The sequence below is a fragment of the Lontra canadensis genome, unplaced genomic scaffold, assembly GCF_010015895.1.
Source record: "Lontra canadensis isolate GAN:19392208 unplaced genomic scaffold, GSC_riverotter_1.0 scaffold7, whole genome shotgun sequence".
Lineage (NCBI taxonomy): Eukaryota > Metazoa > Chordata > Mammalia > Carnivora > Mustelidae > Lontra > Lontra canadensis.
This window is the reverse complement of record NW_022631001.1, coordinates 6,473,014-6,490,109: the sequence shown is the minus strand read 5'-3', so window position 1 is coordinate 6,490,109 and position 17,096 is coordinate 6,473,014. Positions and strand designations below refer to the sequence as shown.

The 17,096-nt window shown below is 43.2% G+C and overlaps 1 protein-coding gene across 4 annotated transcripts in view; it reads left to right on the top strand.

Annotated features, from left to right (window-relative positions):
* The window catches only part of AMOTL1 (angiomotin like 1), a 152,338-nt gene that overhangs the window by 44,554 nt on the left and 90,688 nt on the right, over positions 1-17,096 (top strand). The window lies entirely within an intron of this gene.

Sequence of the window (17,096 nt, the reverse complement as noted above, 5' to 3'; positions counted from 1 at the left end):
GGCACCTGGGTGCCTCAGTCAGTTAAGTGTCTGCCTTCAGCTGCGGTCATGATCCCAGAGGCCTGGGATCGAGTCCCACATTGAGCTCCCTGCTCAGCGGGGAGCTTGCTTCTCTCTCTCCCTCTGTGCTGTCTCTCAAGTAAAGTAAAGTAAGTAAGTAAGTAAATAAATAAATAAATAATCATCTCTGGCTCCAGAGCCAATCTCAGTTTCCTGGGGAGGAGACTGTGCAAGTTGCCCTCCTCCCAGGGGGATTTGGTTGTGGGTTGAATGCGATAAATGACATAGAAGGAACCATCGCAGGGCCTCGCAGTGTAGTATAGGGCGGTTCTGTATATATTTGCTGAATAAATGCATGAAGGGCGAGTGCTCAGAACTGTATTTGTGCATATTTATTTGTTTTTAGACCAACAAATAACGATCAATATGCTCCAAAGGAAGTTCCCAAAGAACTCCTCCTGGCTTCTTCCTTCACTCACTTCCTGCTCTCCCTGCTCTGTATTGCAGCCCAGTCCCTGCGACAGGAAACCTCTGATGGTTCCTGGTGGTGATGGTGCTCACGCTATTTCTAAAGGAAACTAAGCTTTGGCAGCAGCGTAATTTGGGGCAGAGCAGTAGGTGCTCGGAGAGGAATCTGAAAACATATCTAAGGACAGGTGGGCTCAGGCTCAGGTATAAAATTCACCGCCAAACAAACATGATGTTTGTTTGCAAAATGATACTTTGCATTGCCTAGGAGATGAAGCTTTCTTCTAGGGTGTTCCTGTTGGGAGAGAGAAGGGAGCAGGAAAGGGAAATGACAATAAATTCTGGGGGATAAATGGTTATTTACCTTGGCTAAAGAGAAGAAAGAGCAAGGAAGCAGATATGGAATAATGGGATAAAACACACACACACACATACACACACACTACACAGGAAAATGGGAAGGGCATTTTCCTTGCCAGAGAGATGTTTTTACTAGAAATATATAGGTCTGTGTCCAGTTACACATGACTATTAAACATGATGTGACTACCTGTGAACAATAATGTTTCATCAATTTTGAGCCCTACTGGAATTTAGAGAGTGTTATTAACCGCTTGATCTTTCAGGAGTGCTGTGGTTATGATTTCTGGGTCACCTTCCTACTGGATGATCATTGTCGAATCTGCCCTTGTTGTTTGTATTTTTCTCCAATCAGTTTTGCTCAGGGTGGGCACTTGAAATGATTTGGTATCTCTTGTGCGCTCTCTCTGTGTCTCTTGTGTTCCTCCTCTCCCTCTCTTCCCCACCTCCTGCTCTTAGTCTCCCTCCCCTGCCTCAGGCCTCATCTGTGCCTCTGTTTCTCTTTGTCTGTCTCCTCCCGCTTCCTGCTCTTGTTCCCTCCGCCCTTTTCCCATCTTAAGTTGGAATACGCACAGAAAAAGCAGTGCTTGCCTTCCTAGGGCCCTCTGCCAGAAAACAGAACAGGTCAAATTATAAAAAAGGATAAAAAAAGACTGCTCTTTGGCAAAATGGGGGAAACAGATGTTCAGGGGTGGTTTTGCTGTCTCTAGCTGTGTGATGGCTGCTGAGACGCTCTCCTTACAAGCTCGCTAGTCACGGACGTTCATCATCATGGCACACATGTGTGGTTATTTTAATGTCAAATGTGTATATATATTTATCGCTAACTAATTCGCCTCTCCCCGTGACCTTTATACCCCCAAATCCAGAGTTGGCAAGATTACTGACCACCTGGTAGCAAGATTTATTTTCAAACTCAGAGGGTTGGTTTTTGTTTTTTTTTTTTTAATAACACTACCGGGAATAGTGGGCACCATAGCTGCTTTCAGGCCGCTGTTTAACAGTAAATATTTTATGGAAACTTCAGGTTTTTAAGAGAATAGAGAAGGGAGCTGTGGGTGCAGAATCTGGTCTGTAATGAACCCTGCAGAAAGTTTGGGGCTGAAGGGGAGCTGAATGATGGAGATCTAGTGCTGGGATGTGTAGCCTGCTGGGACATTGGGGTCTCTGTCTTCCACAGGTTTGCCCCTCACTGACTATTGACTAAAAACAAAAGTCCATCGCTGTAGCTTTCATGCTTGTCCAGCCAGAGAACTTAAGGCTGTGTCCTTAACACAAAATATTTCCCTCCTGGCTTAAAAAGACATTTGCTGCCACCCCTCCAAACTTAAAAAAGGGATTCCAGATTCTGAATATTTGCTATGGACTAGGGTGTGGCAGGTAGTTTTCTGTCCTGTGCGACCCTCGTGTAGGTTAAGCTCGTGTGACCCCCACTACCTTCACCTCCAGTGGCTCCCCTTGTCGTATAGGATCAAACCAGTTAGCACATCTAAAGCACTTAGGACAATGCCTGACAAATAGCCAGCATTTAGTAAATGTTATCCATTTTTGCTGCCTCCTTCCTGCCCGCCACTTTTCTCATCATTTTCATGTATGTCTTCCTTTCCTGAACTCCATCCCGCTTCTCCTCTCCTATTCTACTCATCTAGTGACACTGAAAGAAGAGAAAAGGGAAAAAGAATAACCACAAAAGTATAAAGCCAGAGCCACCACAAACTCAGAGAGTGCCTTTGAACAAATTGGAAAAAAGTCATCCCCTCCAGGTGGATGAAGAGCAGGGACAGGGTTCTCAGTCTAGTGGGTAGGGTGCCTGCTAGATTTTAGCCTTCCACCTCTGCCTCGTTCACTCCCTCGGCCTGGCACTCTTGTGCAGTGAGCAGCCTACACAACTGATCATGGTAGCCCTGATCCCACACTCCCATTGTGACATTCTCATGGATATTTCTTTCCTTTTCTGGGAACTCTTTCAGTGTTGTGTACATATTAAAAAGACTAAATTCTGCTTTGATTAGTTCTTTTAAAAGAGTTTCCCCTAAATTATTTACGTGATGGGGTTTATTTCCCCCAGGTTCTGATCTCCTGAATAAAAACTATGTTTAAAACATAAAACATCCAGTAGTTAACCAAAATTTATTTACTCCAGTTCAAATGGTAGTTTTAAATGCACTATAATAAAAAGAGCTGATATTTGTTGAGTGCTTTCCATGTATTAAGTATCTGGCTAAGAAATTTATGTCAGTCATCTTGAAACAATCCTGTGAGGCAGGTACTAGGATTTGCCTCATTTTACAGATGGGGAACTGAAGCTTGGACAAGTTAAATGACTCACCAAGTCCCACCTGGTGGGTGGTAGAGCCAGGGCTTGAGCCTAGTTCTGGTCTTTACTGCTTGGGTTCTTAACCCACCATCCTGAATTCCAGAGTAAATTATGAGAATCCAGACTCCTGAACCTCAGTGGCAGATTCTTGGCAGAACCGCGATTTGCAATCAGGTCTATCTGACTGTAAAAATATGGGCTGACCCGTTTACAATCCTGCATACCAACTTGTCACACACTGCAGGCTAGGCTTGGGGGCAGCAGGGTGAAGGAACACAATCCTCTCCTCAAAGAAATGATGACCTCAGTCAGGGAGAAATATCATTTAACAGAAAATTTAAAAAGTGGAGCTCTGGCTCCTCCTAGCTGTTGGGTACTTACTGACCGGGGACCTTGAGTGGGTTATCTAAATTCTCTAGACCTCAGTTTACTCATCTGTAATATGGGAATGCAAATAACCTACTTCATAGGGTTATTGGGAGGGATTTTGAATAAGATAATATATGCAAAGTAGCTGACATTCCACATGTGGTTGTAATTATTATTACTATGGTAAGTGCAATCAAGGAAGAATACAAGGAGGGCCTGGGACCCCAGAGAAGAGGAGCCTGACTCAATCATGGAGGTCAAGGGGAGGCCTGGCAGGCTTCCTGGAGGAGATCCATTCTTCCCAGCATGACCTGCAAGAGAGCAAGGGTGCCAGGCATGAACGGCATCATGTCTGTCTTAGAATAGCTGTCACCTTCTCCTTTAGGGATCGCGTCACTAAAGTGCTGAATAATGCAGAGCAGGTGAACGAAGCTGACTCTTCTCCCTCATTCTGCCTGGGGTTTAGCATGGAAACTCTACAAGGTGGGAATGTGACCCCATTAACTCCTTCCTTAAATGCTGGGCCAGTCCTGATGGCTCAGAGTCTGTCCTGCTCTCTAAAGGTCCTTCATTTGGCCCAGGGGAGTTCAGTGGGACAAAGACTTTAACACCATGTTCATTTGAATTTCACTCCTGTTTTCCATTATTTATTTTTTTTTTAAGATTTTATTTATTTGAGAAAGAGACAATGAGAGAGAGCATGAGCGAGGAGAAGGTCAGAGGGAGAAGCAGACTCCCCGTGGAGCTGGGAGCCCAATGCGGGACTCGATCCGGGAACTCCGGGATCATGACCTGAGCCGAAGGCAGTGGTACAACCAACTGAGCCACCCAGGCATCCCCCTGTTTTCCATTATTAGCATCATTGTTGCGTTTTAGGACTATCAGCTCCTTGGTGCTGACATTCCACATTGTTTACAGAAGGAGACACCAAGTAATCCTGTAAGGTGGGTGTAGGGACATAACCCAGTGTGGGCAGGTATTTGTCAGAATTAACAAAAACAGAGGACACCCAGTTAAATTTAATTTTAGATAAATGACAAATGATTTTTTTTTAAGTGTATGCATGTTCTCTGCAATATTGGAGACATACTATACTAAAGAAATTTTGTTGCTTTTCTGAAGTTCAAATGCAACTGGTGTCACGTGTTCTATCGGGCAGCCCTCAGTGTGGGAGCAGCATCTGGGGACTCTCTGTTCTTTGCACTGGATTTTAGTTCGCTCTTTTAGGAGGCGTGATAAAACACAGCTCAGTTCCTATCACCAGGTATCCAGTCCACACGGGATTCCATTTAGGTGCTTCTGTCAATGAGACCTGATTGCTGATGTCTGAGTCCTTTTATCACCTCAATTAGAAAAGGAGATGGGAAACTAAATCCGTCCAAGAGTAGGAATCCTAAACAACTTCAGGGATTTGACCCATGCTCCCTGTGTGTAACCTATCAACTCAGAGCAACTCCTTCTCCTCATGGCTTCTGGAGTCTGGATATTTGGGCTTTAATTTTCTCTATTCTCTCTTATAACAGACGCTCAGGTCCGATCTTTTCTCTTTTGGAGAGTCAGAACATCTCCGTGTCCTCCTAGGAGTGGACACTCAGTGCCCTCCTTCTGTTAGGTGTCAGCACTCAGCCTGTGCTAGAGCATCACCGGAGAGGTGATGTATGTGTTGGGGGGGGTCCCCCCGCCTGAGTAAGCCTGGTGTTGCTAAGCAGGGACCATTATTATAACAGTTTCTTTGTAGCAAGGGAGTGAAAACCCGACTTCCTGTTTCTTGCACCCAGTTGTCTGTGTTTTGTTTTCTGGAGCTTTCAACATTTTTTCTTACTGTGACCCAACATCAGGATACATTTTACATTGAGACATACGCATACAAATTTTAACATAAATATAACTAAGACAGAAGGTGTATGGGATAGTAATTACCCTTATTAGATTGGCTGCATCTGGTATTTTCCATTATGTTCTCTTTTACTTATTTAAAATGCTCCTTAGCCTGTTGCATTGATTTCTACTAATGGGTTGCCAACTACCGTTTAAAAAACAATGCTCTAGAGCGTTGTATGGTAAATAGAGAATGAGTCTGTTCTTCCTTTCTTTCTGAAAGCTACCAAAATATTTGAAGATAGCTATCAAATTGAATCTTAATCTTCTCCGCACAATGGACCTTTCTTAACACGTTCTGCTTTCTCCTTTCCATCCTGCTCCACATCTGCAAAGTGCTCTCTAGGTGAGGAAGATTTCCCTTTAACCTGCCTTCAAGAACTGAGCACGTGGCCTCACATACAACTTGACCAATACTGGGCATAGTGGGATCATCAGACCCCTTGATCTCAAACTCCGGTCCAAGTTACTGTCACTCCACCAATCCATACTCATTGGCAATGGTTTCTTAATATTTTAAATTTACCCAAAATATCAAATCCATTTTCCCCCTGTTTTGTCTATAAGGGTATATGGGGATGTTTTTTCTTAATTGGGGAGAGGAGGGGCTCAAATCACGATGCATTTGCTCATATTTCCTGGATCTACCAATGAAATATTCCCAGACTCGAGAAATGTAAACAAAAAGAAACCGTGTATCTAGCACAGCAACAATTAAATCTCCTCTTACAGTGACCATATTTTGAAAGAAAATGCATAACAGGGTAGTAATAATAGCTAATAATTACGGAGTGTTTGTTGCTTGCTAAGCACCACGTGAAGAGCCTCATACTTTACATGAAACTGACTCATGCATTTCTCACAACACCTTGAGGTGGATGCTACTTGTAATTACTACTTATTAAAAGAAGAAAAACTGAACTTTAATAAAGTCAGGTCGTATAACCAGTCATGTAACCAATAAGTGGCAGAGGGGAGGTTGGTCCCAGGCCCATCTGACTGCTCAGCCTGTGTTTTAGAATACTTACAACTCAGTACTGAGTGCCACAGATGGAAAACAACCTCTGGTCTGTCACGTGTCTAGCTTCATAGATCTTGCTCCCTCCCATAAGGAAAGCGAAGAACTTAGTAACAAGGTCAAAATGCTAACAGCCCCCAGGAGTCAACGGAGACCACCTAGATTCATCACTAATGGTACTAGGGGCAGGCCACATGGTGCTTTCTAGTGGTGCGGTGAGGCCTGGAGGACGGAGAGGCATCTCTCCTGTCCAGGAGACCCAGGAGGAAGAGCTGCCTGCTTGGGAAGCAACACAGCTCCGCTCTGAACACAGGCTCGAATCCCGACTCTGTCACTTGTGTATTGCGTGATCTCTGAAAATTCGCCTAATCTCACCTTGCCTCTTTACCTCATGTGTAAAACACGGATGATAGCGACTGCTGTGCAGGGTGTTGGGTACAGATAAAATGAGATCATGCAAGAAATCACCAGACACAGAAGAGACACCACTCTGTGCATGCTGGTTCAAGACAGAACACTGGGTTCTGATCATTCTTCTACAACAAGCAAGAGATCTGTTCCTTCATTTAGGCTGGGATTCGGAGTACATCGAAATGTAGGTCCCCAAATGACTTTTACCAGAGGTTCTCAAAGTGTAGCCCATGGACCAGTGACATCAGCCTATCTGGGAACTTGTTAGAAATGCAATTCTGGGGCCCCACCCTGACCTGAATCAGAATATCTGGGGGGGTGGTAACACCCCTGACTGCTCTCCATTTTAACAAACTGTTCAGGTGACTATGATGCAGGTAAAGTTTCAGAACCACTGCCCCATTGGTACTGAGGATCTGGGGTTTTTCCTCATTGTCAGTAGGACTCAGTGGAAGCCTCCGGAGAGATGGCTTTCAGGTTGCTTCCATTTGGTCCTCTTGTTATTGTTTATCCCAAGTTGTTCATTTTCTGATGTTCCTCATCTCTCTCTCACTTAATCTGAAATTCATCTTGTATACACCTTACCTCATAAAGGTTGAATGGAAAGGACCGTTCCCAGACACTGGGTAGAGGAGACTGGTAACATTCCTGTGGAACTCTTCCACGGCCCATCCCTGCAGGCCCTCTCCTCCCTTTGTCTCCTTTAAGTTCTTCCCTCTCATTGAGCTCTTCTCTGCTTCAGAATCTTTGCACATGCTGTTTGCCCAGCTGGAACGCTCTCCCTTCTCCTGCACCATCTTGGAGATGCCCTCCCTTTCCAGCCCCCTTCTCCCTCCTTAGTCTCTGTTACTGTGCCCTGCTCCTATTCATCACACATAGACCAATGTGTAATTATAGGTTTATTTATGTACATGTTAGTAAGACAGAGCCCATTCGAAGGCATTCACACACCTGGCAGAGTGTGGCTTATTAGTCAATGTCACCAATCCTATGTTTTGAAGGAACGATTGAATGAATATGCCATTGCTGTTCTCCCGTAGCTCTGCCTTCTTTCAAACTCTGTTGTGCTTTTGGTGAATCCTTCTATTCAGTCCTTCTGTTTTTGGTCTTACTTTTTTCTAGTTATTTCTAATTATTCCCCCCTCTACCCTGAACTTTTCTGAAGACTTGTTTTGCTTAACGTTGTACTGGCTTTATCGCTGACACACAATAAATACTTCTGCGTTTCTGGATGGACAACTTATCAGTTAAGATGTGAGTTTGAACTCTTCCCCCCACTCAGACTTTATGCTGCAACATAATTTCTTTTCTCCTGAACTGAGCCATCCGGAGCGGCTGGAGCCATTCGCAATGGTGAGAGTTTCCCCACTTCTCTGTCTTTGGCGTTTAAAGTATAAGACATGTCATCTTTAGTGCATATTCCAGAAAGAACCAGAACTCCTGTACAGGTTGTGGAGGGGCCTTCCTTCTTGCTGTTGTTGTAGCTAAGAACGGAAAGGACATGTTTTCAGAATAAAACACCCAAACGTCCTTTTCAGAATGGCGGCGACAAGGGCTCTTAAGTACGAACATTCTACCTGAGCTATTGCCAGATACTGTGACAATCCTTGTTTTTCATAGTGATCTTGTGTTGCCATTGTTTTAGAAACTCATTATGACTCCAGCTTAGGGGAAAAAACCCCAAATGTGTGTACATCATCCTTGGAAATAGAGAAAAACATAATTAGTTTTTTTTTTTTTCATGAAAAGAGCAAAAGGAAGAGATAACCTCATCATGATATGCTGCAGGATGACCAAAACTGAGGCTTCCTCCTGCTAGTCTGCAGTTGGAGCCACCCATCAACTCAACACAATGATCAATATGGTCAGAAGCTTCAGAGCCTATAAACGGGCACCATTAATTATAACCTAGTGGTTCTCAGCGGGGGGCAATCTTACCCTATAGGAGACATTTGACAACATCTGGAGACATTATTAGTTGCCCCCGCTTGGGGTGAGGTTCCTCCTGGCATCTACTCGGTGCTGCTAAAAACTCCCTCCAGTGCCCAGGACAGTCCCTCACAAGGGACACACTCAGTCCAAAACGTCAGTAATGCTGCTACTAAGAAAGCTTGAGAAACGAATCAACCAAAAAGTATGAGCTTTCAATACTCCCAAGATTTCTAGAGTAAGAGTAGCAATTAATAATTGAAATGATCATTATTTATTAAATACCTGCTACTTGCCAGCTTCTTTGTAAAGAATTCCTAGCTATTGAGTCAGGATCTGACCCCAAGTTTGTTCTGGGACATTGTTGGTCCTCTCTCTCCTTAGCATTTTTGTGTGTGTGCCTTCTCCCTGGACGTTATCGTGTCTACCCTCTGCTGGTTGTGTTTTCTATAAATCAAATTAGGTGTTGAGCGTGTACGAGGTAACACACTCACAGGAGAAAGCCACGGGCAAGAAGAGACTGGTGTGTCGCTATGGGTGGTGAAGTTAAAAACCTCCAGACAAACAGGCCTGAGATCTATAACTTAATAGACGAGTCTAACGCCTGTGTAGGATGGTGGCACGGAGCCTGGCCCTTAGTAGGTACTTAATAGATATTTGTTGGGAAATTTTTTTCATAATCAACAGAGTCCTTGGTAAGCTTCAAATGGAGGAGGGTTTCCAAATGCCCTATTCTGTTATATAGCAGTGAATTCCTCCTAAAAAGCAGCACCTGGTATTTCCAGAAGTTCAGAGGTGCTGTACCTTGTGTATTTCCACTTGCCCTTGACATCTTCCTCTTCTTTGTTTTTTACTGTTCCATTCTTAGTCAGTCTGGCCCAGCAAAGGCTCATCCTTTGCTCCTCCCTCTCTGCACACAATATCCCCTGCCGCCCGCCCCCCATCTACTGGAGGCCCTCCCAGTATTCCCTGAATTTTGCTCCAGTCAACAACTTGCAAGATGGAGGCAGGTCGTGTGTTAGAGGAAGCACCTGCCACGTTGAGAAAGCTTATTTGGGAATATGATTTTGTCTTTGGAAACAAGCAGGAAAAAAATCACAACCATTGTCCCTGTAAAACAGAGAACTGAAAGAAAAGCTTGGGAAAAACCGTCTTGCCAGTAATATGGTGACGATCATACCTGTGGTGGGCATGATCATTGTACGCTTACGAAAAGCAGAAGGGGCTCAAAGGCAGTGCTGAGAAGCAGGACAGCGTGTGCTTTCCTTTCCTATGTCCATGTCTTTACTGGTAGTCTCCTGCTTCTCTCAGCCCTCAGATTTCTTGGAACCTGCTAGTTGCCTGCTTCAGAGAATCAGTCACTCCATTGTGCTCCTATAATGCTTTATTTTTAACTTCTAGTATGCCACCCATCATCCTTGACCTTTATCATACTAAGCTCTGATGTAGTGAATGCTTCTGAAGGAGAATCACTAGAGCACCGTGACCCCAAGGAGCCAGTCAGAGACCGTAGTTCGTGCCCCTCGAACTGCAGTGTGCCAGGAGTCAGAACGGATTCTAGGATGTCACCCTTGGAGATCCTGAATCTCTAGAATTTGGAGGTGGGGACATCAGATATTGAACCTCGTACATTTCCGGTTTATAAATCACACTTTGGGAAGCATTACAGAACTTGGGCTTAAAAAAATCTCCTTACGGGGCACCTGGGTGGTTCAGTGGGTTAAGCTGCTGCCTTCGGCTCAGGTCGTGATCTCAGGGTCCTGGGATTGAGCCCTCGTGGGGGCTCTCTGCTCAGCGGGGAGTCTGTTTCCCCCCAATCCCCGGCTGCCTCTCTGCCTAGTTGTGATCTCTCTCTGTCAAATAAATAAATAAAATCTTAAAAAAAAATCTCCTTACGTGTTCTGGAAGCAAAACAAGCATTTTGATAAGGACAGCCTGGCTACATCCAATCACTGGCTTGTTCACTCAACAGGCATTGACTGGCGACTCCCAAATGGAGTGGGATTCCTTTTTAGGTGATGCTGGCAGGAACTGTCCCTGGTGTGATCATGACCACTCTCTTTTTGCAATCTGTTGTTTGCCTCCTGGCAAGCTCAGGCCCATTCTTAGGGCCCATCCTAGTCCATGCAGTAGTTGACAAGGACTTTAAGGGGTGTGTTTGGAGGGTGCAGAGAAGAAGATTGAGGGGAAAGGAGGTTTGCATTTTAAAGGAGAATTTCAATTCCTTGGTGTTTCAAATCACTGGAGGAGAAGAGAAGGGTTTCTTTTACTGGATTTCTATTGTGTGTCTAGCACTTGATACGTAGTATCTAAATTTAACCCTCACAATAAGCCAATGAGGTAAATGCAATTATTCCCATTTTCCAGAGGAGGAGGCTGAGGCTCATGTTATGTTACTCTTCATAGCTGGAAACAGGTGGACCCAGGAGTAGAACTCAGGACTGACTCTAAAGACCATGTGCATTCTCCTCCACCTGGATGCCTCTGTCATCTGGTCTGGAGCATCCTAGCATATGCCTTGTTTGGAGTTAAAGACTGCTCTTTGCGTTGTCCCAAAGAAGGCTGGAATTGTTCCATCACCTTCTTGGCTTTCCTGGGAGTGAGTAAAAGACAACCGGGTCACTGTAGAAAGAATGCTGACTTTTAGAGTGAGTATCTAGACCCAAAGACAACACAGACGCTGTCTGGTGAGCTACCTTATCGCTAGTAAAGCCGAGTTCAGGTTCGGTTGTCGACATACCTTGTTTCTGTTTAGCCCCAGCCACATGCTGCAGTCTGCAACCAAATATACTGTAAGACGGTATTAATGACCTGCTGCTGGTTAAATCCGAAGCCTTTTTCTCAGGCTTTAGTTCTCGAACGATAGATTCCCAGCTATATATTTTTTCAGATATAGTTGATGTGGAAGATTATTTGTTTTCTATATTTGCTGTGGTGATTATTAGTAGTTGAGGAAACTCAGGTGCATGGAGGGGAAAAATTGACCTGCCATGTATTTGGCCCTTGTATTATTCCTTGGTATCCAATTTGAAGAGCTCAGGCTAGGTCCCCCTGCTGCGGTCAGCTGACTGTGGGGCCCACAAGCAGGACCCACGGCTTCATGGGAAGTCTGGGAATCCTGAGCTCTTGCTAGAGGGACCCTCTCACAACTTCCTCTGGCTTCCGTGACTTTAAACCTTCCCACTCTTCTCCTTCTCCAGTCTGCCCTCTTCTTCCTCCTCTTTTCCCTATTATTTTTGTTGTCCTGGGCATTCTCCAAGTAAATCGATATTCATGGCTTCATTTATATTTTTCTCTACACCTCTGTTCTCTGCTTCTTACCCAGGTTCTTGTTCCTTCTTTCCTCTTGCCCAGAGGACAGTAAAGTCTTTCAACATCTTTCTCAAACCAGTCCTTCCTCTTCACTCAGCTTCTCCCAGCATTGGTCCAATAACCCATCATTCCAGGAATGGTCCATTCTTCCTATGGCCCAGGCTCAAAACTGGCTTAACTTGATTACCTTGTTCTTCCTCCTATCTAAGTCACTGGAAAAAGTAAAATTCTTGCCTCAAGATTTGGTATCTTCACTGTACTTGGTATCTTCAAAGATTTGGTATCTGGATGGTATCTTGCTCTTCCTTTCCCATCACCTTTGCCTGGACCTCACATGTCATTGCTTCCTGGGACTGTTTCCCAGGTCAGCTCCCTATTTCACAGGGCTATTGAAGGGTTGATTGAAATAATAATAGCAAATATACATTCAGCACTTATATGCACTATGCTAAGTATTTTATTACTTCATTCCAACCTTACAACCTCTACTCCATGGCTATTACCGTCACCTTGAAAATGAAATGAAACTGAAGTCTGGTGACTTGCCCAAGATCACACAGTGAGTGGGCTGTCACTCAACCTATACCTGTTTTGTTGCAGTGGATGCTTATAACTATTAAACTTTTTGCCTCCTGGGATATAGTGTGTTATCTAATGGGGGCAGTTAATAAATGTTAGTTTCCTTCCTTCTTTCCCTCCTTTTTCTATCCATTGTCTTTTCCCCACTCTAGACTCATTTCCTACAAATGCTACCTACCCTTCAAGCCTCCCCTTTTTTCTGCATGGAGTCAGTCTTTGACTCCGCATTCTTCAGGCATCACCAGCGCTTTCCTGTTTTCTGGTTGCATATCTTGTCCACTTAAATAAACCCTAGCAAGGCTGGTGAGCTGCTGCTTCTTTTGTTTCTTTGATGCGCTATCAAGTCCTAGTGCTGCTGACTTTAAATGGAGTAGGTATTTGATACATGATTGCTACATTACTGCATTTGGGTTTTATCTTGAGAGCAGACTCACTGAGCCATCAGATGAATCAGAAGAACAGACTGGAATCTGGATATACAGTCCACCAGAATTGAGCATAAGGGTACAAGCACTGGCAGACTAATTGGGTAATGCTACAGTCCAGGCAGGAATCCCAGAAGAAATCCTGGTCTAGTGAGAAGACAAAGAGAGAAGAGGAGCACAACATAAGAGGTGTGGTGTGCACAGACTGTTCTTTTTTTTTTTTTTAATTTTATTATTATTTTTTTTCAGCATAACAGTATTCCTTGTTTTTGCACCACACCCAGTGCTCCATGCAATCCGTGCCCTCTCCAATACCCACCACCTGGATCCCCCAACCTCCCACCACCCGCCACTTCAAACCCCTCAGGTTGTTTTTCAGAGTCCATAGTCTCTCATGATTCACCTCCCCTTCCAATTTCCCCCAACTCCCTTCTCCTCTCCAACTCCCCTTGTCCTCCATGCTATTTGTTATGCTCCACAAATAAGTGAAACCATATGATAATTGACTCTCTCTGCTTGACTTATTTCACTCAGCATCATCTCTTCCAGTCCCGTCCATGTTGCTACAAAAGTTGGGTATTCATCCTTTCTGATGGAGGCATAATACTCCATAGTGTATATGGACCATATCTTCCTTATCCATTTGTCCGTTGAAGGGCATCTTGGTTCTTTCCACAGTTTGGCGACCGTGGCCATTGCTGCTATAAACATTGGGGTACAGATGGCCCTTCTTTTCACTACATCTGTATCTTTGTGGTAAATACCCAGTAGTGCAATTGCAGGGTCATAGGGAAGCTCTATTTTTAATTTCTTGAGGAATCTCCACACTGTTTTCCAAAGTGGCTGCACCAACTTGCATTCCCACCAACAGTGTAAGAGGGTTCCCCTTTCTCCACATCCTCTCCAACACATGTTGTTTTTTCCTGTCTTGCTAATTTTGGCCATTCTAACTGGTGTAAGGTGGTATCTCAATGTGGTTTTCATTTGAATCTCCCTGATGGCTAGTGATGATGAACATTTTTTCATGTGTCTGATAGCCATTTGTATGCCTTCATTGGAGAAGTGCCTGTTCATATCTTCTGCCCATTTTTTGATATGATTGTCTGTTTTGTGTGTGTTGAGTTTGAGGAGTTCTTTATAGATCCTGGATATCAACCTTTTGTCTGTACTGTCATTTGCAAATATCTTCTCCCATTCCGTGGGTTGCCTCTTTGTTTGTTGACTAGATTTTAAACTAAAGACTGTAGTCAGAGATACAGAAGGACACTACATAATTCTTAAAGGGACTATCCAACAAGATGATCTAACAATTGTAAATATCTATGCCCCCAATATGGGAGCAACCAATTACATAAGAAAACTGTTAATCAAGATCAAGAATCATATTGATATGAATACATTAATAGTAGGAGATCTGAACACACCTCTCTCAGAAATAGATCATCGAAGCAGAAAATCAATAAAGAAACAAGAGCATTGAATGACACATTGGACCAGATGGACCTCATAGATATATATAGAACATTCCACCCTAAAACAACAGAATACTCATTCTTCTCAAGTGCACATGGAACCTTCTCAAGAATAGACCACATACTGGGTCACAAATCAGGACTCAACCGATACCAAAAGACTGAGATCATTCCCTGCTTATTCTCAGATCACAATGCTTTGAAACTGGAGCTCAATCACAAGGAAAAGTTCCAAAGGAACTCAAACACCTGGAAGCTAAGGACCACCTTGCTTAAGAATGCTTGGATCAACCAGGAGATCAAAGAAGAACTGAAACAATTCATGGAAACCAATGAGAATGAAGACACTTCGGTCCAAAACCTATGGGATACAGCAAAGGCGGTCCTAAGGGGGAAATACATAGCCATCCAAGCCTCCCTCAAAAAAACTGAAAAATCCAGAACACACCAGCTGTCTCTACACCTTAAAGAACTGGAGAATCAATAACAAATCAAACCAACTCCACACATAAGAAGGGAAATAATCAAGATGAGAGCAGAGATCAATGAGGTAGAAATCAGAGATACAGTAGAACATATCAATGAAACTAGAAGCTGGATTTTTGAAAGAATCAATAAGATTGATAAACCATTGGCCACACTAATCCAAAAGAAAAGAGAGAAAGCCCAAATTCATAAAATTATGAATGAAAAGGGAGAGATCACAACTAACACCAAGGAAGTAGAAACAATCATCAGAGTTATTATCAACAGTTATATGCCAATAAGCTAAGCAACCTAGATGAAATGGATGCATTCCTGGAAAACTATAAACTCCCAAAATTGAACCAGGAAGAAACTGACAACCTGAATAGACTGATATCTAATAACGAGATTGAAGCAGTGATCAAAAACCTCCCAAAAAACAAGAGCCCAGGACCTGATGGATTCCCTGGGGAATTCTACCAAACTTTCAAAGAAGAAATAACACCTATTCTCCTGAAGCTGTTTCAAAAAATTGAAGCAGAAGGAAAACTTCCAGACTCTTTCTATGAAGCCAGCATTACCCTGATCCCCAAACCAGGCAAAGACCCTACCAAAAGGGAGAATTTCAGACCAATATCACTGATGAATATGGATGCTAAGATTCTCAACAAGATCTTAGCAAACAGGATCCAACAGCACATTAAAAAGATTATCCACCATGACCAGGTGGGATTCATTCCTGGGCTACAAGGATGGTTCAACATTCGCAAATCAATCAATGTGATAGAACAAATTAATAAGAGAAGAGAGAAGAACCACATGGTCCTCTCAATTGATGCAGAAAAAGCATTTGACAAAATCCAGCATCCGTTCCTGATTAAAACACTTCAAAGTATAGGGATAGAGGGAACATTCCTGAACCTCATAAAATCTATCTATGAAAGACCCACAGCAAATATCATCCTCAATGGGAAAAAGCTCGCAGCCTTCCCGCTGAGATCAGGACACGACAAGGATGCCCACTCTCACCACTCTTGTTCAACATAGTATTAGAAGTCCTAGCAACAGCAATCAGACAACAAAGAGAAATAAAAGGTATCCAAATTTCCAAATTGGCAATGAAGAAGTCAAACTCTCTTTAAAAAAAAAAAAAAAAAAGAAGTCAAACTCTCTCTCTTCGCAGATGACATGATTCTTTATATGGAAAACCCAAAAGACTCCACCCCCAAACTACTAGAACTCATACAGCAATTCAGTAACGTGGCAGGATACAAAGTCAATGTACAGAAATCAGTGGCTTTCTTATACACTAACAATGAAAATACGGAAAGGGAAATTAGAGAATCGATTCCATTTACTATAGCACCAAGAACCATAAGATACTTGGGAATAAACCTAACCAAAGAGGTAAAGGATCTGTACTCAAGGAACTACAGAACACTCATGAAAGTAATTGAAGAAGATACAAAAAGATGGAAGACCATTCCATGCTCTTGGATCGGAAGAATAAACATTGTTAAAATGTCTATACTGCCTAGAGCCATCTATACTTTTAATGCCATTCCGATCAAAATTCCACCAGTATTTTTCAAAGAGCTGGAGCAAATAATCCAGAAATTTGTATGGAACCAGAAGAGACCCCGAATCGCTAAGGAAATGTTGAAAAACAAAAATAAAATTGGGGGCATCACATTACCTGATTTCAAGCTTTACTACAAAGCTGTGATCACCAAGACAGCATGGTACTGGCATAAAAACAGACACATAGACCAGTGGAACAGAGTAGAGAGCCCAGATATGGACCCTCAACTCCATGGTCAAATAATCTTCGACAAAGCAGGAAAAAATACACAGTGAAAAAAGACAGTCTCTTCAATAAATGGTGCTGGGAAAACTGGACAGCTATATGTAGAAGAATGAAACTCGACCATTCTCTTACACCATACACAAAAATAAACTCAAAATGGATAAAAGACCTCACTGTGAGACAAGAATCCATCAGAATCCTAGAGGAGAACGTAGGCAGTAATCTCTTCGATATCAGCCACAGCAACTTCTTTCAAGATATGTCTCCAAAGGCAAAGGAAACAAAA